The sequence below is a fragment of the Mus musculus genome, chromosome 1 (genome assembly GCF_000001635.26).
Source record: "Mus musculus strain C57BL/6J chromosome 1, GRCm38.p6 C57BL/6J".
Classification (NCBI taxonomy): domain Eukaryota; kingdom Metazoa; phylum Chordata; class Mammalia; order Rodentia; family Muridae; genus Mus; species Mus musculus.
The window spans coordinates 8,106,291-8,134,188 of record NC_000067.6 but is presented as its reverse complement, the minus strand read 5'-3'; the positions used below and the strand labels follow the sequence as shown (position 1 = coordinate 8,134,188).

General features: G+C 39.3%; 1 long non-coding RNA gene across 1 annotated transcript; it reads left to right on the top strand.

Moving 5' to 3' along the window:
- The first annotated feature begins 11,739 nt into the window (after window positions 1–11,739).
- On the top strand, window positions 11,740–25,560 carry Gm39589. Its single transcript, XR_865178.1, has 4 exons — window positions 11,740–11,928; window positions 22,024–22,190; window positions 24,432–24,470; window positions 25,278–25,560. It is a non-coding gene; the product is annotated as a predicted gene, 39589 (long non-coding RNA).
- The last annotated feature ends 2,338 nt before the right edge of the window (window positions 25,561–27,898 follow it).

The window sequence follows — 27,898 nt, the reverse complement described above, 5'->3', positions numbered from 1 at the left end:
TGCCTGCTTTTGTATTTCCTATAAATTTATTCATACATCCCATAAAGATTGCATCTACTGTATTTATAAACAACTCATCTATGGGAGATAAACATACACGACTGTATCACATGTTTATTCTCTTGAGTTTCCCTCTACTTCAGCACAAATAATTGAATTATGTGCTGTAGCCACTGTTTTTAAAATGTTGAAATATCAAGCTTTTAATTTGTATACTGATAGTCAATATAGATGTCATGGCTTACAGTTGCTTGAAATAGTCCCCTTTTTAGATACTGCTAATTCTCAAAATTTGCAATTCTTTATGCAAATACAGCTCAAGTTATCCTTGAATTACTATTATGTTTATACACAGCACATACAATTAAGATATTCATACTGAATTCCTGCAAGAAGATAAAGATAAAAAAGAAAAGACAAACTTCAGTGTACTTCTTTGCATTGTGTAGTTCTTACCCCTGTAATCCAAAAGACAATGTATCAAGGGCACATGCTAAGTTCAGCTGCTGATTTATTGTCTTTTCCCATGACATATTTGAAGCATCTCAGGTCACAATAGATACTGTGGTGGCTGTAGAGTTAAATCATAGTGGTAAGCCTCTACAGAAAGTGATGGCATACCCCTGGGATCTCAGCACCAGGTAGGTGGAGACCAAAGACGTATACAATTAAGCCCAACGTAGCCTATATAGTAAAGTACATCCTCAAACAGCAAGCTTTTCTCAGCCTTCCTGTTAGGGGAAGAAATTGTGTGAACTGTGCATGGATTCCTCCAAAATCCTCACAGTATCTGTTTTTCCTAGCCACACACAAGTCTATCCAACTATAGAAATGCCATAAAACACTCATCTATTTCATTAAGACTATTACATTTTTATGTTAATTGCTTACACTTTTATGTTAATTGCTTACACTTTTGACTTAAGTAGGTAACACACAGTTAAGGTCATAATGATAGTACACTATGACAAACTTGGAGAGGAAAGGGTTTATTTCAACTTATCACTCTACATCACAGTCCATCATCACTAGAATTCAGGATAGGAGCTCAAGTTAGGAATCTGGAGGCAGAAACTGGAACAGAAGCCATGGGGAAAAGTGTTTTCCAGCTTACTCCCCATAGCTTGCTTATCCTTCTTTCTTACACAGTGCAGAAGCACTTGCCCAGGTGTGGCACTTCCCACAAAGAGATAGAGCCTTTCTCATCAATCATCAACCAAGAATAGACCGTTCAGACTTGAATACAGACCAATCTGATGGTGGCATTTTTTCCACTAAGGAGCAGTCTTCCTAAATTACTCAAACTTGTGTTAAAATGGAATAAAATTATCTAACACAATGTGTGTGTGTGTGTGTGTGTGTGTGTGTGTGTATTTAAGGAGTGGGCAGTATGTGTATAGGGGTTAGAGATTGGCATCAGTATCTTCTTCTATCTCTCTTCATCATAATCTCTGAGATAGGATCTTTCACATAGAACTCAATGATTGGTTAAACTGTTGGCCCATGAACTGAGGAGATTCTCTTATCACCATCAACCCCAGCTATAATGTTGTACATGCACCTGTACCCAGAAAGTTTGGTTGCTCCTGCTTGAGTAGTATGGGTTTTCTCCAATAGAATTCTCTTCATGTACTATTCATGAACATTTTGGTTTTCATAAGACCATTACTATATTCCTCCTCTCATTAAAAACATTACTTTATAGAAATTTTACCATTTTCACTTTCACATTTATTTTTGCAGTCAATCTGTGTGATTTTTGTACATGGAAATGAATTCATGGTAGTTGTTTTTGTCCCAATGGATTGATGGTAGAAATAGTTTTAAAAATATTGTTCTGTGTTCACTGGTTTATAGGGTCTTACTAAGGAAAACAAAGATTTTTCTTTCACACATTTGGGCAATAAAAGGGTAGAAACATTTACTTTCTTTATGCAATAAAGATAGTAGCTCACTTTTCATTCAGAATGAGTGAGTTCTTTCTGCACTGGCATTTGAGTTTTCGGTCCATACGCATATATAAGTATGATTGTATGTGTAGGTATGTAATTATGACATAAGTAAGGAGTTGGGCCTCACTGGAATGCATGAAAATGTATGAGTATGTGTGAATGAATTTGTGTATGAATGTATATGAGTTTATGCATATTTGCTTGTATTAGATTTTTTTACTTCTTGTGAGTCTCAAATTTTGGTTCAGCAAAAGTTTATTTCTCCAAAACTCTCATTTTCCTGGCAAACAAGGATCTAGGCTTCAGGGTAAAAGAGAAAAAGGCCCTAGCAATTAATTAGTCCTTTACTTAATCCCTGGATATTTTATTATGAGGTGCTTGTCAATCAGCAGATATTCTACTGTTTCTGGCCTCAGAGGAACTCAGACAGACAGGCCAGCTACTGCTACAGAGTAACTTATACTTAAGAGATGTAACACTTTATTATTAAAAAGCAAGCCAAGACCAAGTCTTGTCCCCACTGATGTTCTATCCTCTTGGCTATCTTTAAGAGAGAACCAGAACTCTGGAACTGGTATCCAGCAGTTCACAAAAGGTCAAAAAATAAAGGAATCAGTTCTGTCAAGTTGTCATCTTATCACTTCCTGTGTACCATACTCCCTCACACATAAAAAAACATAAATATTTTTTAAAATGGTGTGAAAATGACAGCTGAAAAATAATCATTACATACCAGAGAACTACAGTTAAAATTAATTTAGTGAATAAATACTATTATACAATAGTTATATCTGTCTATAACTATCTCTCATACATATAAACCTTACTAATAACATGTAACAATTACCATAAAATTATATTGGGTTCTCATTTCTGACAAAATAACATATTATCATCTTTCTGAATGAACAATATGAAACAAAATTGAAAACATGCATGTCACAAAAATACTTATGGGTACTTTATTAGAAGCACCCAGAAAATCTTGAACAATCATCAATGATTAAGGAAAATATTGCAAATTTGCTTCCTGCTAAGAATCTGTCTAGAGTCCACTGATTATCCTATTTGATACAGAATTTGTGAAGTAGCTAATACAACAAAATTGGGAGAAATGTAATATAATTATTATCAGGGAATTATTTTAAAAACCTTACTTATCTGATTAATCCACAGAAATAAGAAATCAATCATCAGTTAATTAATGTAGCTGCCAACTGTTAGGCATACTATATACAAAAATTACATGTACTTTATACCACTAAGTAATATATATGATGTTAATTTAAATGGAACAAAAATAATAAAAACAGTAAATATACCAATGATTCGTTTTAGTAGCTTAAGATGCCATGCAATAGTTTCATAGTTTAAATGGTTTAACAAATATAAAGGTCCATGATTCACTGAAGAATAATACCCTGGACTCAAATAGTATGTAAATACCAAGAGTGTTTTATTCTGCAGAAGTCCAGCATATTGGGCTCTACCATCTCCAAAGATGGAGAGAATCTGCAGTGAGCTAGCATGCCTGATTTAAAGCAGATTAGAATATAGAGAAGGGGTAGGTGACTTCTATATTAATCTTGGCTCTATCTCTAGGGATATTCCATAAACATTGTTGGGGGCTTGTTGGGGTTGGAGGACAGGAAACTGTTGCTGGGAGAGTCTAGAAACTGTTACTGAGGAAGTCTCCAAACTGCTGCTGACTCATTTGTCTTTGCTTCAGGCCAGGTAGTAAGGCAGCTTCTGAGGTCTGGACTTGCCAGGACTTGCCTTGTTCTTGGAAACACAGATGCAGGTCTAGTTTCCTGAACGCCAATTTGAAGCCTATTATGGAGCCAACCTAGCTTTCTCACAGTCATTAATTTAAGCAGGCTGATGATGAAAACACCAGACAAACTGGTTTTGGGTGACATTCTAATTTGCAGTCACTTACCTCATTATGACCAGAGAGACTGAGAAAGAAGGTAGAGGGTTCTTATTCACCAGCTACATTTGATGAAGATTCAATTATTCAATATTTCTCTCTCTCTCTCTCTCTCTCTCTCTCTCTCTCTCTCTCTGACCCACGCTACCGTCTCGCCAGCAAAACACACACAAGCCACTCGGATCCTTCTGCAGTAAAGCTTTAATACATCTCGAGAGATAGATAGATGATCAGCTTTAGGAGAGGAGACCCAGAGAGCAGAAAACCCTTCCCTTTTATAGGCTGCGAAAAACGGTTGGAGATGTGCACCACCGGGATTGGCTGCCCACTATCAGTCAGTTAACGCCACGAGAGAGGCAGGGCTCAGGTAATGGAAAGATACCCTGACGCCTGCGCACATTTTACTATGAGCAACGGATGTCAGCGCCATCTTGTAACGGTGACTGTGAGGGCGGCTCCTTACATCTCCCCCTTTTCTTTTATGTTAAAAGCAACAGGCCACCAAGTACTGAGAGTGGAGATAGAGGTCAAATCCCCAGTGTGCAAGCATAGGGGCCTTACACAAAACCTCCTCCCAGGCTCGTCACCCGGAGGGGTCTTGGTCTGCTCCTGTGTCGTTTTTCCTGGGGGAAGGACACTTGGACATTCAACCTTCATACAAGATGACATGTCTCCCTAGAATAGGCTCATCTTATGCCGCAGAGCCTTTCTACTGCAGTGCTTAGCCGTACAACTCTCCCGGGCTGCTGAAGCACACTCACTCTATCCCGTGCAATGAGACTAGCCTCGTGGGCTGCAAGAGCTGAGTGGTCAGCGACCTATTGCTTAAGTATCGATAATTGTATATCGGGGGAGGCACCATGCTCCAAAGCAACAAGCGCCTGGGTTACTACCATCCTGTCCCTCCTTGTTTGGGCTTTAAGTTTGCAGATCATCCATAGTAGGATTAGTACTCCACCATACACAGCCACTCCAAACAAATTCACCCCCACCCATTCCTTGAAGTAGGAGAATCCAGGTAGAAAATTCTTCCGTCAATGACAGGTCAAGACATGTCAAATTGACTTGTAAAACAGCGATCCTCAGCTCCCGGAGTGTCTGTTCGAATTCTATGGTCCAATTCTGTAACAAATAACAAGACAAAGCTTTTGACAGGTTAGTTGCTCTTGTAAAATTCTCAAATTGTACTGAGGTGATACAGAGGCTAGGCAGCTTATGTTCGCAACTCAGCTAAGCCATTTGCCACAGGATATCCACCTGTTCTTGGACCAGATCGATCCATTAGTTTACCAACATGAGGCCTCCCTATATCGGGGAGTTGGCCTTGGCCTGCCTGTCCAGGGCCGATGTCACTCTTGCCGAAAGGTCATTGATGGTTTGCGTTGTCTGAACCGTAGCAGACAAGGCAAGGGCCGAAGCAGTGATAGAGGCAGCTATTGCTGCTGTTGCTACCAAGCCAACTATAATAGCAGAGATTATAAAATCTCTCTTTTCTTTAAATAAGCTTAAACTGCTCACTTGTGCACTTTGCATGACAGGCATGGGTAGGGGAAAGGTGAACATAATACCCCAACGCAATTCCCCTGATATACTAGGAACCAGGATCTCCAGTAGAAGGGTCAGTATCCATCGTTGTTTCAGTGTCCCCTCTTTTGTCCACATCTTCTGAAGGGGAGATCCTTCAGGTGAGGCGTTCTGGAACCCAAAGAGGATTGTCTTCTTCCTGTGGAAAAAAAACAAATAGCTCCCCTGGATCTTATTAAAATAGGATCCGGGCCTCTCCATTTTCCGGTTAAGACATCCTTCCATTTGATCATTTCTCTAGGTCTGTTTGGTTCTGAACAGTGACGATCAGCTGCAGTGTGGCCTTGTTCATCAAGATTCAAGAAATTAAGGGTAAAGAGTGCCATAGAGACGGCCACTCTCGGTGTTAAGGGCAGAGTCTCATCGACTCGCCCTTTCTGTTTGATTAGGTAAGATTTAAGAGTGCGGTGGGCACGTTCCACAATCAATGCCTTGTCCCTGAGGGTTGTATGGCAAACCAGTTAAATGAGTTACATTCATCTGGCGACAGAACTGTCGAAATTTTTGAGAGGTGTAGGCCGGTCCATTATCTGTTTTAAGAATTTTGGGTTGTCCCCAAGCACTCCAGGCTTCAAGGCAATGTTGAATTACATGTGAGGCCTTTTCCCCCGTAAGAGGCGAGGCAAAAATGATACCAGAACAAGTATCCACAGAAACATGCAGGTATTGAAGCCTCCTAAAGGAGGAAATGTGTGTTACATCCATCTGCCAGACTTGTAGCGGTTGAATTCCCCGTGGGTTAACCCCCACATATGGCACTGGCAAGAACTGGCAACAGTTTTGACACTGAGTAACTATTTCCCTAGCCTCCTTTCTGGTCAATGCAAAGCAACGGCGCAAGGTTTCAGCCATCACATGGAATTGTTTGTGAAAATTTCTTGCAGCATACACTTGGGATGAAAGGGCAGCAGCCACAACCCTGGTGGCTCGGTCTGCGAGATCATTGCCTCTGGATATGGGCCCAGGGAGACCCGAATGTGCTCTAACATGGGTGATATAAACAGGAAATCTCCTATGTAATAAAACAGCCTGTATTTTTTGAAAAATATCAGTGACTTTACTGGATGATTTTATTACCCCAGCAGCCTCTAGAAGGTTAACTGCATTGACCACATAGGAGGAATCTGACACAATGTTAAGCGGTCCCAGGAAGGCCTTAAGGACCTCCAAAACCACCAAACACTCCACAATTTGAGGTGAAGTTTCATTATATTGTTTAGACACTATTTTGTTATTGGTCACATAAGCGCCTACACCAGTTTTTGACCCATCTGTATACACTATGATTCCTTCTGGAAGCGGGTTTTTTGCTGTCACCTGTGGAAACACTATGGCCTGATTCAGGGCAAATTGTAAAATTGGATGTCTAGGATAATGATTGTCAATTTGTCCTGAATAGGAGGTGACTAATACTTCCCAGTCATCAGATGTAGCTGCAAGGACCTGAACTTGTGTGGCAGTATAGGGAACAATTAGCAATTTAGGATCTCGTCCAAAATGAGTGACTGCTGCTTTTAAGCCACGAAGCGCAAGTTGTGCAACGGCGTTAGGATACCAATCAATTACTCTTGCCGGAGAAGCATTGGGATGGATCCATAATAATGGTCCATCTTGCCACAATACAGCAGTTGGTAACTGAGCTGTCTTAAAGAAACACAAGTTGAAAGGTTGTGATTCCTCAATACGCTGTAACTGGGCATTTTGTAAGGCATTCTCTACTACTTGCAAGGCTTTATTAGCCGCAGGAGTAAGGGCTCTGGGGGAGGAGATATGTGAATGCCCCTTTAAAATATCAAATAAAGGTTTAAGTTCGTCAGAGAAAATCTTTAAAAAAGGCCTAAGACAATTTATACTCCTCAATAACTTTTGAAAATCATTAAGAGTATGTAAATGATCTCTGCGAATTTCCAATTTTTGAGGAAGTATCTTATCTGGGAAAATAATGGTTCCCAGAAAGGAACCTACTTCCGAAATCTGAACCTTTTCTGCAGCTATCTGCAGTCCCCATTGGTTTAACATTTTTATCAAAAATGAATAGGATTTTTGTAAAAGCATCATATCTTTATGGCACAAAAGAATATCATCCATATAATGTAATAACAGTAAGGAGGGAAAATATTGTCTCACAGGTTCTAATGCTGCCTTTACAAAAAGCTGGCACATAGTGGGGCTATTTGCCATGCCCTGAGGGAGGACTTTCCACTGGAACCTCTTATCAGGCTCCATATGATTAAGGGCTGGAATTGTAAAAGCAAATCTTGGTCGATCTTGGTGACACAAAGGGATGGAAAAGAAACAGTTTTTAATGTCTAAAATGACAATTTTCCATTGCTTAGGCAGGGTAGATAACAGAGGTAAACCCCGCTGGATTGAGCCGAAAAGGTTCATTTGTGCATTAATTGCTCGAAGGTCATGAAGTAACCTCCATTTGCCTGATTTCTTTTTTATGGCAAAAATTGGAGTATTCCATGGGGACGTGGAAGGTTCCAAATGTCCGAGCTGCACCTGTTCTGTAACTAGCTTGTTGACTGCCTCCAATTTTTCAGAGGATAACGGCCATTGGGAGACCCACACGGGTTCCTCTGTTACCCAGGGGATGGGTCTTGAAACCCCAACGGCCCCTAGGAAAAACCCAAGCCCCGTCTACCTGGGTTACCGTTGTGGGAGACAGGCTCAAGTCTACCTTGTTCTTTGCTTCCCAATCCCTTTCCTTTTGTGTACCCCATCTTCTTCATAATATTAGTGGTCTGAACTGAGTATTCATTGGTTAATGTGATTCCCATCTCAGAAAGCACATCTCTGCCCCATAGATTTATCGGCAGCGGGAGCACATATGGAGTAAATAGGCCCCTCTGTCCTTCTGAGGTTTGCCATGTCAGGGTGGATGAACTAATTGCTGGGCAAGATTGTTAACCCAGGCCTTGTAAAGAATGAGAAGATTTTGTAACAGGCCAGCTCTTTGGCCACCAGTAAGATGAAATGATACTCTTATCCATAATCCCCTTAAAATCTTTGTCATTAATAAAAAGATGTAGAGTAGGCCTGGCATTCAAAGGCATAACTAGATAGACTGAATCGGGGCCAGAAGAACCCATACCTCTCAATTCTTTTTTGTTATCTTCATCCTTATCAGGGCTGGTCAAGAATATTAATTGTGCAATTCTCTCTCCTGGGCTAATGGAAAAAATACCTTGGGGGCAGGAGCAAAGGACTTGAATGTCTTGCAGGTGTTGGTGGTCCACTACTCCAGGATGAACCACAAGGCCTTGTAAAGTGAGAGATCCTGGCCCAACAATGAGACCCATAGTCCGAGGGGGTAAGGGTCCAGAAGACTTAACAAGGATTGGTTGCGCATTCATTTGGGACATGAGTAAAAAACTGGAGGTGGCACGCAAGTCCACTCCTGTAACTCATCGGGTGTTATCTCCTCTGTCCTGCTCTGGCTTCTGACAAAGCTCACATATTTGTGAGGGCCCTGGGATTGGGGGCCCAGCACCCCGTTTTTTGACTGTGAGGGATTAACTTCACCTATCGGGAGCAGGAGTCTCCCTTTTACATCTCTGACAGAGCGGCATTCACTAGCCTTGTGATAGCCCTTTCTGCAGCGGGAGCAGAGAACAGCTCCTCTTACACATTCAAGTACAGGGCAATCTCTTTTCAAATGTCCAGCTTTCCCACAATTGAAACATGCCTTTTGTTTGTTGAAATTAGGGCACCTCTGAGATTTCAATATAGCCGTCGCTAGTCCCGCGTTGGTGAGAGGGCCTCCTAGCTCCCTACATATCTTAAGCCAGTCTTGTAACCTTTTTTTTTTTCTTGGTGTGATGGCCGCCCTGCACTCTTGGGTGGCTTGCTCATAAATGAGCTGTTCAATTAGAGGCATGGCTTGCTCGGGGTCGCCAAAGACCCGGGCTGCAGCCTCAGTCATTCTTGCCACAAAATCAGAGAATGGTTCCTGAGGGCCCTGAACAATCTTTGTAAGGTGACCCCCAGCCTCCCCTTTTCTTGTAAGTGCCTTCCAAGCCTTGACCGCAGCTGCCCCTATCTGGGCGTATGCCCCCCCCCCCCCAAGGATAGTTTATTTGATTGGTGGCATACTGCCCTTGGCCGGTCAACAATTCAAAGGTCCACTGTCTCTGGTTGTCATCAACTGCTGTGGTATTGACCCTGGCCTGATTTTGGGCCGCATCATACCATAGAGCTTTCCATTCCATATATTGTCCCATATTAGGGAGTGTAGCCTTTGCTGTCATTTGCCAATCTGATGGGGTCATGGCCATATTGGCGAATCTCTCGACCTGAACCAGAGTAAACTTGGCACTGACCTCATAGTTACGGACAGATTCAGCAAGTTCTTTAAGTTGTTTATAGTCCACTGGGGCATGCATACACCCTGCCTCCCCAGTATCAAAGACTGGAAATGCCATCTGTATCTTTTTTAACTCTTCCTGAGGAAAAAAAGAGTTAGCACTATACTACAATTCATAAAGCGGTGGCGCTGTGGGCACAGTAGCTGATATGCTACCCTTTTTATTACTTCCTGATCACGACCATCGGTAAGGGTTATATCTTTGTTCTTTATATTTTGCTGCCTCCTCCTATAATTTAGCCTCCTCACTGGGGTCTAGATCTTCGGACCCTGAACTATCAATCTCTAAGGCCTCCAAGTCATGAATAGGATAAACATTAGTATAAGGCTTTTTCTTAGTAGAGGGCTCGGTTTCACTGCCTTTCTTTTTCTCTCCCCTTCCTTCTGAATCCCGGGGAGGTCCTTTTTTCTTAGACATGTCTTTTTTTGAGCTCTTATTCTCTCGCTCCGTTCGGTTTCTGACATACTGTCCTGAACCTCTTCTACTGTTCCCTGTCCCTCCACAATGGTGGGTCAGCAGGTTTCATCCTCTAGACAGTTTTTAATCAGCTTCCAAATTGCCTTGGTGCCTAGGCGTAAGTCTCCCTCTTCATGCTTACGGTCAAGGTCCCTTCCTAGCTTACTCCATGAGGCTACAGTTAGAGACCCCGAACAGGCATACCAGGGAGCAACGCGATCCACTTCCTTAACAAAGTTCTGCAGCGTATAGGAGGCGACCTGCAGATCGCGTTGCTTTAGCACTGCCTGTAATGCGGTGATCACTGACTGTGAAGAGCCCATGATAGAATGAGTACCTGCGGCTGATCTACGCCCAACTTATGGTACTACTTAAGCAAAGCCGAAAGTAAACACGGTGCTCTGCTCCCTTATCTATGGGAGGCTTACAAGATACCTCGGTGCTGCTGCTTATCTACATCGGACTGACCACACCTGAAATTCAAACACCAGCCTCGATGGACAAAATAAGAATTTCAGCACCAGCCTCGATGGATAGCAGCACCAGTCTCGATGAACAGAAATAAAATTTCAGCACCAGCGTCAATGGACAGAAAATTTTAACACCAGCCAGGATGGATAGCAAATTTCAGCACCAGACTCGATGGACAGCAACCAAGACTAGAGCTTCTACCGCCCCTTCTTAGGGTGAAGACAAAGAAATCAAAAGGGATAAGAGGGGCTGGAGAGATGGCTCAGCGGGTAAGAACACTGACTGCTCTTCCAAAGGTCCTGAGTTCAAATCCCAGCAACCACATGGTTGCTCACAACCACTCACAATGAAATCTGATGCCCTCCTCCGGTGTGTCTAAAGACAGCTACAGTGTACTTACATATAATAATAAATAAATCTTTAAAAAATAAAAAGGGATAAGAGGTTCACGATCAGATATATCTCTCCGAACTTACCTTTTCCCTGCAGTTCTGAATCTGCCCCGTCTCCGGGGGTTCTCCTCAATGCCGGTGATGTTAATTCCCGGGATTCTGGCACCAGATGACCCACGCTACCGTCTCGCCAGCAAAACGCACGCAAGCCACTGGGATCCTTCTGCAGTAAAGCTTTAATGCATCTCGAGAGATAGATAGATGATCAGCTTCAGGAGAGGAGACTCAGAGAGCAGAAAACCCTTCCCTTTTATAGGCTGCGAAAAACGGTTGGAGACGTGCACCACCGGAATTGGCTGCCCACTATCAGTCAGTTAACGCCACAAGAGAGGCAGGGCTCAGGTAATGGAAAGATACCCTGACGCCTGCGCACATTTTACTATGAGCAACGGATGTCAGCGCCATCTTGTAACGGCGACTGTGAGGGCGGCTCCTCACATCTCTCTCTCTCTCTCTCTCTCTCTCTCTCTCTCTCTCTCTCTCTCTCTCTCTCTCTCCCTAAGACATAATATTCATATATCCAAGAATCCAAGAATGGCCTCCAACATTCTAAGAAGATAAAGATGGCTATGAACCTCTGATCTTCCTGCCCCCATCCTACCAAGTACTGAGAATACAGATTTGTGCCTTGCCAGCAAGTTTTACAGTCTATGGTAAAATCATATCAGGAAGAATATCTCTCCTAGATGGCTTCTGGCAGTGATCAAATTCAGGTAATCAAGCAACTGAACTTTCTGAGATATCTCAGAATCTGCTCACCAAATTGTCATTTCAATCATAAACTGTTCATTGGGTGGTTGCATAATGTAATTAGAAATGGGTTTACCTGACTCTGTCCCAAAGAAAACAGAACAAAAAATTTAAAAAAGACATAGAAAAATTGGATAAGTTTGAGCTCTTTCTAATGTTGGAAAGACTGAATACAATTTTTTTCTTTAACAAAACATTTAAATAATTTGCCCATAAAGTCATGTGGGAATGGCATTTTTTTTAAGTTTTTGGAATTTATGATATCTTAATTATATTTGGACCATAAGTTTGTATATTTGCATTGTATGCATGTTATTTATTTAATACAGTGCTATAACATCTTATGATAATGTTGTTATATAAACTTTATAGTTTATATAACCATTCAATTTAGTTTTATTTCAATCGTGACAGGCCTATGACAGCAGGAGCAAGGACACTGGAGACCTGCCTGAGCAGCAGCTCAGGTTCTTGTTGATCATTACTAGTGTATACCTTAATTTTGACACACCAGACAGCGCCCAGGTCTCCAGAGGAGATATCACATCCAGGAGCTTTAAAATGCCCAGGACCTTAGGATTTCAAGATACCAGGATACCAGGGACTTGGTTACACCAGGATCTAAGGGTCTCAGAAGAAGCTGGATGGCCAAGAATTCTGACACACCCAGAACCTCAGGTCCACAGAATCCTGGAATCATAGGATCACAGAGGAAGCTGAACTCTGAGGAGTCCTGAATCAACTGGGAGTATAAGAAAGACAGGATGCAATCAGATATATTGAGGGAAGCAAGCAATTGAGATAATCAGATGGCAGGAGGCAAGCATAAGAAAAGAAGTAACAGAAACCAAGGTTATTTGGCATCATCAGAACCAAACTCTACCATCATTGTAAGTCCTGGATACACCATCAGACCAGAAAAGCAGGATAATGGATCTAAAGTCACTTCTCATGATGATTATGGAGGACTTTAAGAAGGAAAGAAATAACTCCCTTAAAGAAATTCAGGAGAACACAGGTAAACAACTAGAAGCCCTTAAAGGGGAAACACAGAAATTCTTTAAAGAGTTACAAGAAAACACGACGAAACAGGTGAAAGAATTGAACAAAACCACCCAGGATCTAAAAATGGAAGTAGAAACAATAAAGAAATCTCAAAGAGAGACAACTCTGGAGATAGAAACCCTAGGAAAGAAATCAGGAACCATAGATGCGAGCATCAGCAACAGAATACAAGAGATGGAAGAGAAAATCTCAGGTGCAGAAGATTACATAGAAAACATGGACACAGCAATCAAAGAAAATGCAAAATGCAAAAAGATCCTAATTCAAAACACCCAGGAAATCCAAGACACAATGAGAAGACCAAACATAAGGATAATATATATAGAAGAGAATGAAGACTTTCAACTTAAAGGGCCAGTAAATACCTTCAACAAAATTATAGATGATAACTTCCCAAACCTAAAGAGAGAGGCGCTCATGAACATACAAGAAGCCTATAGAACTGGACCAGAAAAGAAATTCCTCCCAATACATAATAGTCAGAACAACAAATGCACTAAGTCAAGATAGAATATTAAAAGCAGGAAGGGAAAAACGTCAAGTAACATATAAAGGCAGGCATACTAGAATTACCCGAGATTTCTCACCAGAGACTAAGAAAGGCAGAAGATCCTGGACAGGTATTATACAGACCCTCAGAGAACACAAATGCCAGCCCAGACTACTATGCTCAGCAAAACTCTCAACAAAAGGAGAAACCAAAGTATTCCATGACAAAACCAAATTCACACAATATCTTTCCATGATTCCAGGCCTTCAAAGGATAATAAAGGGAAAACTCCAACACAAGGAGGGAAATGACACCCTAGAAAAATCAAGAAAGTAATCCTTCAACAAACCTAAAAGAAGATAGCTGCAAAAACAGAATCCCAATTCTAACAACAAAAATAACAGGAAGCACAATTACTTTTCCTTAATATATCTTAATATCAGTGGACTTAATTCTCCAATAAAAAGACATAGACTAACAGACTGGCTACATAAGCAGGACCCACCATTTTGTTGCATACAGGAAACCCACCTCAGGAAAAAGGACAAACACTACCTCAGAGTAAAAGGCTGGAAAACAATTTTCCAAGCAAACAGTCCAAAGAAACAAGTTGGAGTAGTCATCCTAATATTGAATAAAATCGACTTCCAACCCAGTTATCAAAAAAGACAAGGAAGGGCAGTTCATATTCATCAATGGTAAAATCTTCCAAGATGAACACTCAATTCTGAAGATCATTGCTTCAAATGCAAGGGCAACCACATTCATTAAATAACCTTTAGTAAAGCTCCAACCACACATTGCAACTCACACAATAATAATATGAGCCTTCAACACCCCACTCTCATTAATGGACAGATTCTGGAAACAGAAACTAAAGAGAGACACATTGAAACTAACAGAAGTTATGAAAGAAATGGATTTCACAGATATCTACAGAACATTTCATCCTAAACAAAGGATACAACTTCTTCTCAGCACCTGATGGTAACTTCTAAAAATTGACCATCTAATTAGACACAAAATAGACATCAATAAATAAAAAAATATTGAAATTATATCATGCATCCTATCAGATCTCCATGGACTAATGCTTGTCTTCAATATAGGATCATCACATTAGATGCTGAGAAATCATTGGAAAAATCAAATAGACATTCTTGATAAAAGTCTTGGAAAGATCAGGAATTCAAGGCCCATACCTAAACATAATAAAAAGCAATCTACAGGAAACCAGAAGCCAACATAAAACTAAATGGAGAGAAACTTGAAGCAATCTCACTAAAATCAGGGACTAGATAAGACTGCCCACTTTCTCCCTACCTATTCAATATAGTACTTGAAGTCCTAGCCAGAAAAACTAGAAAAACTTGAAAAGAGATCAAGGGGATACAAATTGGAAAGGAAAAAGTCAAAATATCACTGTTTGCAGATGATATGATAGTATATATAAGTGACCCTTAAAATACCATCAGAGAACTCCTAAACCTGATAAACAGCTTCAGTGAAGTAGTTGAATATAAAATTAACTCAAACAAATTAGTGGCCTTTCTCCACACAAAGGATAAAGAGGCTGAGAAAGAAATTTGGAAACAAACAAACAAAAAACACCCTTCTCAATAATCAGAAATAATATAAAATAACTTGGTGTGACTAACTAAGCAAGTGAAAGTTCTGTATGATAAGAACTTCAGGTCTCTGAAATAAGAAGTCAAAGAAGATCTCACAAGATGGAAAGATCCCCCATGCTCAGGGATTGGCAGGATCAATGTAGTCAAAATGGCTATCTTGACGAAAGCAATCTAGAGATTAAATGCCATCCTCATCAAAATTCCAACTCAATTCTTCACAGAGTTAGAAAAAGGAATTTGCAAATTCATCTGGAATAACAAAAAATCTAGAATAGCAAAAACTATTCTCAACAATAAAATTACCTCTGGTGGAATCACCATGCCTGACCTCAAACTGTACTACAGAGCAGTTGTGATAAAAACACATGGTAGTGATACAGGGACAGACAGGTCGACAATGGAATAGAAATGAAGACCCAGAAATAAACCCACACACCTATGTTCACTTGATCTTTGACAAGGGAGTTAAAACCATCCAGTGGAAAAATGATAGCATTTTCAACAAATGGTGTTGGCACAAATGGCAGTTATCATGTAGAAGAATGCAAATTGATCCATTCTTATCTCTTTGTACAAAGCTGAAGTCTAAGTGGATCAAGGAACTCCACATAAAGCCAGAAACATTGAAACGTATAGAGGAGAAAGTGGAGACAAAATTCAAAGATATGGGCACAGGGGAAAAAAATCCTGTACAGAACAGCAATGACTTGTGCTGTAAGATCAAGAATCAACAAATGGGACTTCATAAAATTTCAAAGCTTCTGTAAGGCCAAAGACACTGTCAATAATATAAAAAGGCCAACAGATAGTGAAAGGATCTTTACCAATCCTAAATGTGATAGGGGATTAATATTTAATATACATAAATAACTGAAGGAATTGGACTTCAGAAAAATCAAATAACCCTATTAAAAATGGGGTACAGGGCGAAACAAAGAATTCTCAACTGAGGAATACTGAATGGCTGAGAAGCACTTGAAAAATTGTTCAACATCCTTAATCATCAGGAAAATGCAAATTAAAACAACCCTGAGATTCCACCTCACACCAGTCAGAATGGCTAAGTTCAAAAATTCAGGTGACAGCATATTCTGATGAGGATACGGAGAAAGAGGAGCACTCCTCCATTGCTAGTGGTATTGCAAGCTGTTAAAACCATTCTGAAAATCAGTTTGGTGGTTCCTCAGAAAATTAGACATAGTTCTACTGGAAGATCCAGCAATACCTCTCCTGTGCATATATCCAGAAAATGTTCCAACTTTTAATAACGAAACATACTTCACTATGTTCATAAAGCCTTACTTATAATAGTGAGAAGCTGGAAAGAACACAGATGTCCCTCAACAGAGGAATGGATACAGAAAATATGGTACATGTACACAATGGAGTACTACTCAGCTATTAAAAACAATTAATTTATGAAAGTCTTTGGCAATTGGATGGATATGGTGGATATTATGCTGAGTGATGTAATAAAATCACAAAAGAATACACATGATGTGCACTCACTGCTAAGTAGATATTAGCCCAGAAACTTAGAATATCCAAAATATAATTTGCAAAACACATGAAAATCAACAAGAAGGAAGACCAAAGTGTGGATACTTCATTCCTTCATCGAATGGGGAACAAAATACCCATGGAAGGAGTTATAGACACAAAGTTGAGAGCTGAGATGGCAGGAAGGACCATCCACAGAGTGTCCAACCCTGGGATACATCCCATAAACAACCACCAAACCCGGACACTATTGCATATGTCAGCAATATTTTGCTGACAGGACCCTGATATAGCTGTCTCTTGAGAGGCTATGCCAGTGCTTGGCAAATACAGAAGTGGATGCTCACAGGCATCTATAAGATGGAACACAAGGCCCCCAATGTAGGTGCTAGAGAAAGCACCCAAGAAGCTGAAGGGGTCCGCAGCCCTATAGGTGGAACAACAATATGAACTAACCAGTACCCCCAGAGCTCGTGTCTCTAGCTGCATATGTATCAGAAGATGGCCTAGTCGGCCATAACTGGGAAGAAAAGCCCCTTGGTATTGCAAACTTTATATGCCCCAGTACAGGGGAATGCCAGGGCCAAGAAGTGGGAGTGGGTGGGTATGGGAGCAGGACGGGGGGAGGGTATAGGAAACTTTCGGGATAGCATTTGAAATTTGAAATGTATATAAAGAAAATATCTAATAAAATATAGGAGTTCATAATTGAATAAAAGAACAATATCATTGAAAAAAATTATAAGAGAAACAAACTGACTTGAATTTTAATGGAAAATAAAGTAGAAAAACTATGGGAATAAAAATGAACACTGATATACTGTACTGTGGACATAAGCAACATTCTAACATTTCATAATTGATTTCTCAGGAAGTAGTGCAAAACCAAGGGAGGCAAATCTATATCAGATTCTGAGGGAGTGGTTAACAGTAGTGTGCATTTTTGAAAGGCTAGACTCACATTATCAAGAACAGGTAAATATCTTAAATAAAACATGGGGAGACCATAAGAACAAACTGCTTACTCTCATAAAGAGGAAAAAAATGTTACAAGTATCCAGATAAGGGGAATATCACACTTTGAAAACAACAACAACAACTATAATTAGAAAATCTTTCAGATTGTTTGCCAGATAGGTTCCTCTAAAACAATGACACCTGATGGGCAGTTTCTCCCAGACTGAACTGAGAGTCTTTCTCAAATGGAGCAGTAGAAATGTCTCTGTCTTTTTGCTTTGTTTGCTTTACTAAAGAGTTCCCATTGATTGGATGATGTGTCCTCCCTTATCTCATCCATGCACCAGTAGTCACTCTCTAGAGACTTTTGGACATAAGTCTTCATAATCTATTGATTGTAGTATGATCTTGACACAGTTCCACTGGCCAGAAAGTAAGTTAGGCAGTGACCTGTGGTCTGAAATTTCCTACAAAATGTCATTTTCTCAGCCAGCTTCTACTTTTTGGTCCATTCTGCTCAATCTCTTAGATTTTCCTTCAACATAAAAGTTCTCCCACATAAAGCGCATCTTCCTCTAAATTGGCCTGTTCTGGTTCTTTCTTTCTCACTCCCTGACAATGATGCATTCTTTCCCACAACCTGTTACTACAAACCTCAGAAAAGACTCTATTCTATGCCTGTCTGGAGAATAACCACTTTTTTTTCTAGCAAAACTCTGCTTCCATTTGAGTCAGATTTTTTTCTTTGGTTGCTTTGGTTGCTTCTCTTATTCTGATACACTTAGTGACTCATGATCCTTCCCCTCTGAGCTATTCAGATAGATCTTCTGCTTTCCTCTGCTTTGTGCTCTTCCCACTCACTCTGGCTGGCCACAGGAGTCTCTGATCCATACCCTGTCAACACACTTTGCATCCACCTGCAGGTTCCTCTAGTTAGACTTGTATCTAGTTGACTTGTTGAAGTCAAGTGCCAAATTCCTACTGGTCTATGTCTGATATTAGCAGTTTTGGAGGCCCTTGGGAAATAAACAATCTCTCACAGCTTTCTGAACCTCATAATTTTGAATACCTTACCAAGACCTTTTGATAAGAATTCATGAAGATGAGATAGAAAACCACAATTATAATATTTACACCTTATTTGACGTCCTCAGGACCCTTTCCAAGTTCCATAGAAAGTACCATTTCTCATGAGATATCTGGCCATTGACTCAAAGGGTCTGGAATTTTTCTTGCACCTTGTTAAAAGTTCTATGAAAAATTTAATATTATTTCACTTCACCTACTTTCTTGGTTATCCATCACTATATTTAGTTTTGTCTTCTCTTTGAACCCAAGTAATTTCTAATTATACTTTACCTTATCTCCATAAACTGTCTATATCTCTATATAAAATTTGATTCATAAAATGCCTTTGGTGAAATCTACATAAAACCAATTTATTTATTTGTATTCTAATTTTTTGTCTTGATAGAGATCAAATTTAAGGTCTCACACATGCTAGACCTGAGTTTATATGTGAGCTACACCTATGTTTTTATAAGATAGGGTCTCCTTTTTTGACCAGGCTGCTTAGTATTTTATTGTATATGGATATGGCCACTATTTTGAAACTTTCTCATGAAATCAGTAGGAGTTTACCTTCAAGTTATTATGATGTTGAGATGAAGAATTTTGTCAACTACATCAAAGAATCCTGTGTGCAATGTGAAGAAGTACTCCTTATTTCTGCAGAAAAGGACTCAGAATAGAGAAGGAGGGCTTTCATCAGTCATTGCCATCTGAGGCATGTGAACTAATGGCACCACCATTCCCAGCAGTTTGCTGTCAGCCTATACTTCCATCATTTCAACTGAAGAAATTAATTAATTAATTAAAAGTAATTATTTAAGAGCAAGGTCTCCATACTAATCATTAGGTTTATATTAATATAAGATTTAGGCTGTTATGTTAGAAGACTGTAAACACTCTATCTCTTTAGTCCAATAAGTGGGAAAAATCAGATACAAATTTCCCATAGTCAGGTACATTAAAAAACAATATCCCAAAAAGTATGCATAGCAACCATTTTTGCTTTTTCCTCACCATGAAGTCAAATTCTACAGAATGTTATATTAAAATACATTTAACTTTCAGCAGTTTTTAAATTTTATTTTAGAGGGAGATTATAATTCTCATATGAAAATTTTGTCTTTGCTTGAGACAGAGAACATACTTTGATAGACCATATACATACTTAACTGTTCAGACAGAAACACAAACTCATACATGTAAATCTCATTTCATGAATATAGAACTAATGTCCTTAATATAGTTTAATAAAACAACTAAAGCCAAAGATAAAATGGTATAAACAACATGATTACTGTTAGAATGGTTTCAAATACAGATATATCAGGTTGTCAATGAAGTTTGAGCCACTATAAACCTTAACCCGCCCAAACAAACAAACAAGAAACCATAAAAGCTAGAATAAAATAGGATTACTTGTAGTATTTTCTATTGAGTTAAAATATTGTCTCTTGAATGTTGTTTATGGATGCTTTGTCCAGAAACTGCTTATCTGTATATGATTTATCAATGAAAGCAATTTGAATACAAAATTAAGTATGTTTCTGTGTCTTATCAAAATAAACATGTTTTGAAACTTTTCTCAACTCAGTTTTTAAAAGAGCAATTCATGTCTGTGTAAGAGGAAGTAATACATGTGATAGATACACTCATACATATCCATACCACTGAAAAACCACCTAAGAGTAGCAGAGGCACCAAAAGGTCTGCAATCATGACTTACACTTCCAACTGCTAAACGTCCAGACTTCAAATCTCAGCATTAGCTTTAATTGCAACTTATTGGAAACAAAGAGACCCAAATTGTCCTACCGTGTAACTATAAATAAATAAATAAATAAATAAATAAATAAATATTCACAGTTCATGAAATCTTTTATCTTGTGATTTCTGCAGTGATTTTAATTGCCCAGTTGTCTATAAAATGATTAATGTTCATTGACCACAGAACATAATACAGAAAGAAAAAAATCTCACCTAAAGAATTTCATTCATTATATTAGCATGAGGACATGTTTGTGAGATTTTTTCCTTGATTGCTAATTGATTCAGGGAGGCACATCACACTTTCCATGATACCATCTCACGGCAGGTGTACCTGTGCTGTACTTGAAAAGGAGGTGAATGGAAGGAAGCCAGCAAGCTCTGTTTCCAGGGTATCCTTGTCAGTTTCTGCTCTAGGATCTTGTATTTGCGTTGTATATGTATTGAATTTCTGCATGGAATTCCTTTCCTGACTTCTTTGAACTGTAGGTTGCATGCATATACTGGATAGACGTAGACGTGTATGTGTGTGCTCATGTGCATGCACACACACATACATACACACAATCACTATAAAGTGAAATTGTTTTGATATACTTGTATTTATTAGACTTGAAGAGCATTATAATTATATTCAATTTAATTATAAATTGAAGTGACTCAATTACACATCCAAATTCAGAACATTGAACAAAACAGATCAATATTTGGCATCTAGTCAAAAATTTATAATATAACCATGTTAATCAGCTAGTAAAATTTACATGGGAAAGCTTTCTCTTGTGGAATTTAAATAAAAGTTAACATGAAATTTAAACTAGAAACTAATTGAACAATAGTAAATTTTGAATATAATTGTAGTGATTGGTATTCTTATTACTTTAAATATTAATAAAAAATTCACTTGCACACTAGTTTAATTTTGTGTCATGGATAAAATACAAATAGCTGTATCTTACAAACAATAGCGTTTTGCAATAATTTTCACCACATTTTTACCCTCAAAGCCCCAAAAGAAATGGGAGAAAGAACTGGGACAGTTGATAAGAAGCTGAAAGCTTGCTACTTAACTATGAATCTGAGAGTCACATTAGTCTCTGTGGTCCTTAAGGCTACTATTGGATTTTTTTTCCTCCATGAATACAGTTTTTTTGTCTATTTTAAGCCTTAAATGTATCTGATATCGTTATAGCCAACAAGTAAGTAATAATGAAAAAATATGACTGATTTCCACCTGTCAGTGTTAAATAATAATTTTTTTTTCTGTGCAATTCAGTTTTCTTAGGTTTTATTCTCAAGAATCTCTGATTTCTTCATAAAACATTTGTGAATAGTGGTATTTAAAATATTTAATTAATTCAGTGAAGATTTTTTCATGATCTGAAAAAATTTGATAATAAAAATATAATGCATTTTTTCACATTTACTTCCAACTTGTCCCCTTAACTCCCTCTACATATACTCCATTTTCCTACCCTGATTTCTTGCATTCTTTTTGTTTGTATTTTTATTTAATGACTTAACAATTTTAATTTTCCGTTTCTATGTGATTTTAAGTGTTTGCCTTTCTCATTCCACAGTGGAAGGTAAATCTCCATTGCTGAAGAGACCATACACTTCCAACATAGGGCTCAACAGCCTGAGAGCTTCATCTGCCTTGAACACCTCTCTTAGGGCTAGGTTTTATGGTACCAGAAGGCAATAGCAAAGCTTCCAAAAGAGGGAAGGAACCAACAATCTTATCCAGGTATGATCTTTATGAACCACAACAATTCTATGGTTGTACTAGTGCCATGTATACCTTGGAAGTATCCAAGAGCTCTCTAGTTGGATTAACTCAACAAGAGGGAAATTGTGTCTGTTACTAGAAATCTAGCCAACCACTGAGGGCTTGTGAATTTAATAGATCTTTTTGGAGAACCTACACCACCACTTTACGAAGCTAGCAAATCACTAAATACATTCTAAATATTTGTTATTACACCAATAGGTAAATGCACTATTCATCCTTCTTAAAGGGAACTTCTCTTTGGAATACACAGAGAATATGACAGAAAACCATAATCAATCAAAATTTAGAGTTGTGGAGAAAAGTCCCAAGGGATGCATCTACAAAACCATTCCTACACATCGGGTTCTAGAGACATTATAGAAGGGCTTGTGGAAAGGTTGTAAAAGGTAGAGAATCATGGAGATTTTGTGAGATTGTGTCTTATTGTAATGCAAGAATCTACAATCATAGAATCTCAGCATTATGACTGCATAAACAAGAGCTAAATAATGATGACCATGGACACTGCAAAGTAGATGGAAAGAGTCTTAACACACACACACACACACACACACACACACACACATTAAAACTACTGAGAATGGGAGAAATAGTTTTTGGAAATAAATACTAATTTGTAATATAATAACAAATGGCCACTGCTGAAAATATACAAAGAAATAACGTACAGATTGACTATATACATGTACAGAAATAGGTAAGAACAATTACAATAAGAAAATTTGTTTTTCTCATCTTCAACTGAAATTTTGAAAATTCCCTATATTTATACCATGGCTTCCAACAAAAACCCTTTCTGTGCACAGTGTTTATCAATTCAAAATTCACTTACAAGAGAGATTTTAATTATATGTAACACATAAATATAAGATGAAAATATCATTTTCCATAGAAATTGTTACATGAATGACATATCAAGTCTCTGGAAATTTTACCTCAGAAATTTAGGATGTAGCACTGAAAAGAGGAAAAAAAAGGAAAAAAAGGAAAACTAAATAAAATAAATGCTTAGATTTTTAGGGATTTAGTAAAGAATTGAGAAAAATTGCAATAAACAATGATCCAAACACAAGTGGAGACATTATATACTCTGCCTTTATTAACTCTCCTAATCATTGCAAGGGTTCCCTGTAGTAGTATAGTCACAATTTAGAATAAGAAATTTGAAGTTAAGAAAGATAAAGTCAGGGCCAATTATTTAGGAAACGCAGAAACATCTACACCTGAGAACAAAATCTTAAAAAGAGCAAGAATATTCTTAACCTGGACATCACACATATCTCACTGAGAATGTGCCTTCATCAATTGGTAATATATAATCAAGTCACTTATGTGGCTGTGGTTTCATCAAAGTCTGTCAGAGCATCATACCATAATATGCAACTTTAGCATAATATGTATCCATTAGATACATGTCAGAGTCATATTTCTGTCTCATTTTTATTAATTTACCTTTGATCTCTTTGTATAAGTCACATTTAACTTTAATAATGATTGCTCTATTTTCTAACATTCATGTAGCTATATAACCTGTGATTATTTGGTTACTTTTTAATATGTTTAATTTATTGTATGCTGCAGTTTTATTCATTTTTTAGTCTAAACTTATTAACTGTTCTGGGCCATATTTTCAAAAGGTCTATTTGACTTTCAATACACTTCACTGAACATGTAACTCAAACATTTATATTGAGCAGGAATGTTTTTGACCTTTTCACCTTCTATTTTTAGGAAAATTTTGTATGGTTTGTGTAATATTATTGTACTGGCTAGTTTTGTATCAACTTGACATAGCTGGGGTTATCACAGAGAAAGGATCTTCAGTTGAGGAAATGCCTCCATGAGATCCAACTGTAAGGCATTTTCTCAATTAGTGATCAAGGGGGAAAGGTCCCTTGTGGGTGGTGCCATGTCTGGGCTTGGGTAGTCTTGGTTCTATAAGAGAGAAGGCTGAGCAATCCAGGGGAAGCAAGCCAGTAAAGAACATCCCCCCCATAGCCTCTGCATCAGCTCCTGCTTTCTGACCTGCTTGAGTTCCAGTCCTGACTTCCTTTGGTGATGAACAGCAATATGGAAGTGTAAGGTGAATAAACCCTTTCCTTCCCAATTTGCTTCTTGGTCATGATGTTTGTACAGGAATAGAAACCCCTGACTAAGACAATTATCTATCTCATTCTCTTTTGATTTCATCTTCAGGTATATTTCAGTATGGACTTATTCAAAGAAGCCTCAGCTGTAAGTTTAACTTCAATTGTTCCTTCAGTATTTAACCTCCTATTCCATTTTACATTCTCCATTTCCCAGTACCTCCCCATATATATATATATGTTTCCGAAGACCCACTTAGAGGTGAGATTTCTTGTCTGAAACTGTCTCTGTGTGCAGGCAAAGTTTGGTGTTGAAATTTCAATTTATAGCCACAAAGTTTCATGAGAAATGGAGACCCGAGTCTTGAGATGAGACATGGAGTGTGATCAGCAGATGTGCTAGAATCACTGGCTGCTGCTCTAGAGGATGCCTCAGAGCACAAAAAAAAAAAAAAAAAAAAAAAAAAAAAAGGCTCCAAGAGTCCATCTGGAAAAGGGTTAACTATTCAGTAGTCTTCCTGGATTGGAAGAACTACACCCCAACCCAACCTTCTGCATCTCAGGATTAGTTTTGTCTCTCTAATAGGAGATGGGCATGTGTCAGTCTGTTTGTGTTCATTTCTTGTGTCTATTTTGTGTCTTTTGAGGTTTGGATGATGGGGCAGACTGTGACAACTTCCCTAAGGTTGACCTAAGATTACTGGACTGAAGTTAGGGCAAGGGCTCATGACCTTTCAGTAAAAATTAAGAAGGGACCTTGGCGGACTTTTTGTGCCCCCGAATGGCCAACATTTAATATAAGATGGCCACCAGAGGGTACTTTTGACTTGATTTGTATAATTAAATAGCTAATCATGCTTCTTTTTCTGAGAATCTGGCCAGCCTGATGGGACTGATGGAGGCTCTCATGTTTTCTCACCAACCCACTTAAGATGACTGTCAACAACTTCTACAGGTCCTGTTCACCACTGAAGAAAAGTAGCACATCCTCCTGGAAGCATGGAAAAATGTTCCAGGAGTGAATGGAGTTCCAAACAACCTGCCTAATGAGATTAACACAGGGTTGCCTCTGGACTGGCCTGATTGGGATTACAATATGGCTCAAGGTAGGGAGAGATTGACAGTTTACCTCCGGGCTCTGGTGGCAAGTCTCAAGGGAGTGGTGAGATGCCCCACCAATTTGGCTTAGGTAATAGAGGTGATGCAGGGCCCTACCAAGCCCCTGTCTGTTTTTCTAGAAAGATTAATAGAGGCTTACAGACGCTATACTCTTTTTGACCAACTTCTGAGGGTCAATAAGCCACAGTGCCTATGGCTTTTATAGGGCAGTCAGCATCAGATATTAAAAGAAAGTTACAGAGATTGGAAGGGTTACATGCCATGGCTTTGCAAGATTTGGTTAGAGAAGCTGAGAAAGTGTATCATAAAAGAGAAACAGATGAAGAGAAGAAAGAAAGAGAAAAGTGTGAAGAAGAAGAGAGGGAGAATAAGAGAGATAGAAGACAGGAGAAAAACTTGAGCAGGATTTTGGCCATAGTAATAGGCGAGCATGAGAGAAGTAGTAAAGCTGAGAATAGACAGACAGGGTACCTGGGCAACAGAGAATCCAGGTCTAGAAGAAGAAGACCCACCCAGAAGACTCTAGAGAAAGACCAATGTGCATATTGCAAAGAGAAAAGACATTGGGCATGATAATGCCCTAAGAAAAAGAGAAAGGCCCCTAAGGTTCTGACCTTAGAGAGAGATGATTATGGGAGACGGGGCTTAGACCCCTTCTCCGAGCCTAGGGTAACCCTTACTGTGGAGGGGACCCTATGAACTTCCGAGTAGACACTGGAGCTGAACATTCTGTGTTGAAGCAACCATTAAGAAAACATAAAAGTAAAAGAACCATAGTAATTGGAGTCACAGGACAGAAACAATACCCCTGGACCACTGCACATACCTTAGATTTAGAAAAAGGGCAAGTGAGTCACTCTTTCGTGGTCATCCCCGAGTGTCCCACACCACTTCTGGGGAGAGATCTCTTGACTCAACTTAAGGCCCAGATCAGATTTACCCAAAAAAGGACCAAGAATAAATTGGGAATCTCCCACCTCCATGGTCTTGACCCTGCAGCTTGAAGAAGAATATTGTTTACATGAATCCACAAAGCTAGCAGAAGTTCCAGACCTAAGAGACTGGTTGACTGCCTACCCTAGAGCATAGACAGAGACTAGAGGCATGGGAATGGCTGTCAGAGTACCTCCTGTAGTCATGGGATTAAAGATGGATGCTACCCCTATAAGAGTGAGGCAATACCCTATGAGCCACGAGGCAAGAGATGGAATTAGGCCTCATATTCAGAGATTGTTACAACAAGGTATTTTGGTGCCTTGCCAATCACCCTAGACTGCTCCTCTGCTACCAGTAAAGAAACCTGGCACGAGTGACTATTGACCTGTCCAGGACTTGAGAGAGGTCAACAAGAGGGTCCAAGACATTTACCCAACAGTTTCCAATTCCTATAACCTCCTCAGTTTGCTTCCCCCAGAGCACAAGTGGTATACAGTACTTGATTTAAAAGATGCTTTCTTTTGCTTAAAGTTATATCCCTCTAGGCAGCCTATATTCGCCTTTGAGTAGACAGACACTGACACTGGGCAAACGGGACAACTAACCTGGACAAGGTTACCCTAGGGGTTTAAAAATTCCCCCACCCTTTTTGATGAGGCTCTACATCAACATTTAGCCTCCTTCTGAGCTGAAAACCCTCAGATAACTTTACTTCAATATGTTGATGACCTGCGCCTTGCTGCGACCTCAGCACGAGCATGCAGGCAAGAGACTGAAAAACTGCTAATGAAACTGGGTGAGTTAAAGTATAGGGCCTCCACTAAAAGGCCCGGTTGTGTCAAACGGAAGTTGTCTACCTGGGATATACTCTTCGGGATGGGAAGCAATGGCTGACAGAGGCTAGGAAAAAGACTGTGACTCAGATACCAGTACTGGCTAATCCAAGGCAGGTGAGAGAATTCTTGGGCACTGCTGGGTTCTGCAGACTTTAGATACATGGGTTTGCAACAATGGCTTCTCCCCCTTTATCCCCTGACAAAAGAAAGTGGGGAATTTAAATAGACACCAGAACATCAGAGAGTCTTTGAGAATATTAAGAAGGCCCTGTTGACTGTGCCAGCTTTGGCTCTGTCAGATTTAACCAAGCCCTTTACCCTTTATGTCAATAAAAGTGCAGGAGTGGCTAGAGGGTTCCTTACCCAGACTCTGGGGCCATAGAAAAGGCCCGTGACATATCGGTCTAAAATGCTAGACCCAGTGGCCAGTAGATGGCCCATATGTCTGATGTCTAATGGTAGCCTTGCTTGTTAAAGATGCCGACATGTTAACTTTGAAACAACAAATAACTGTGGTGGCCCCCCACTCTCTTAATAACATTATCCATTAGCCCCCAGACCAATAGATGATCAATGCCCGAATGACTCACTATCAGATTCTGTTGCTGACTAAATAGGTTATGTTTGCTCCTCCCACTATCCTCAATACTGCTACCCTTCTGCCTGAGATGGACGACTCTTCCCC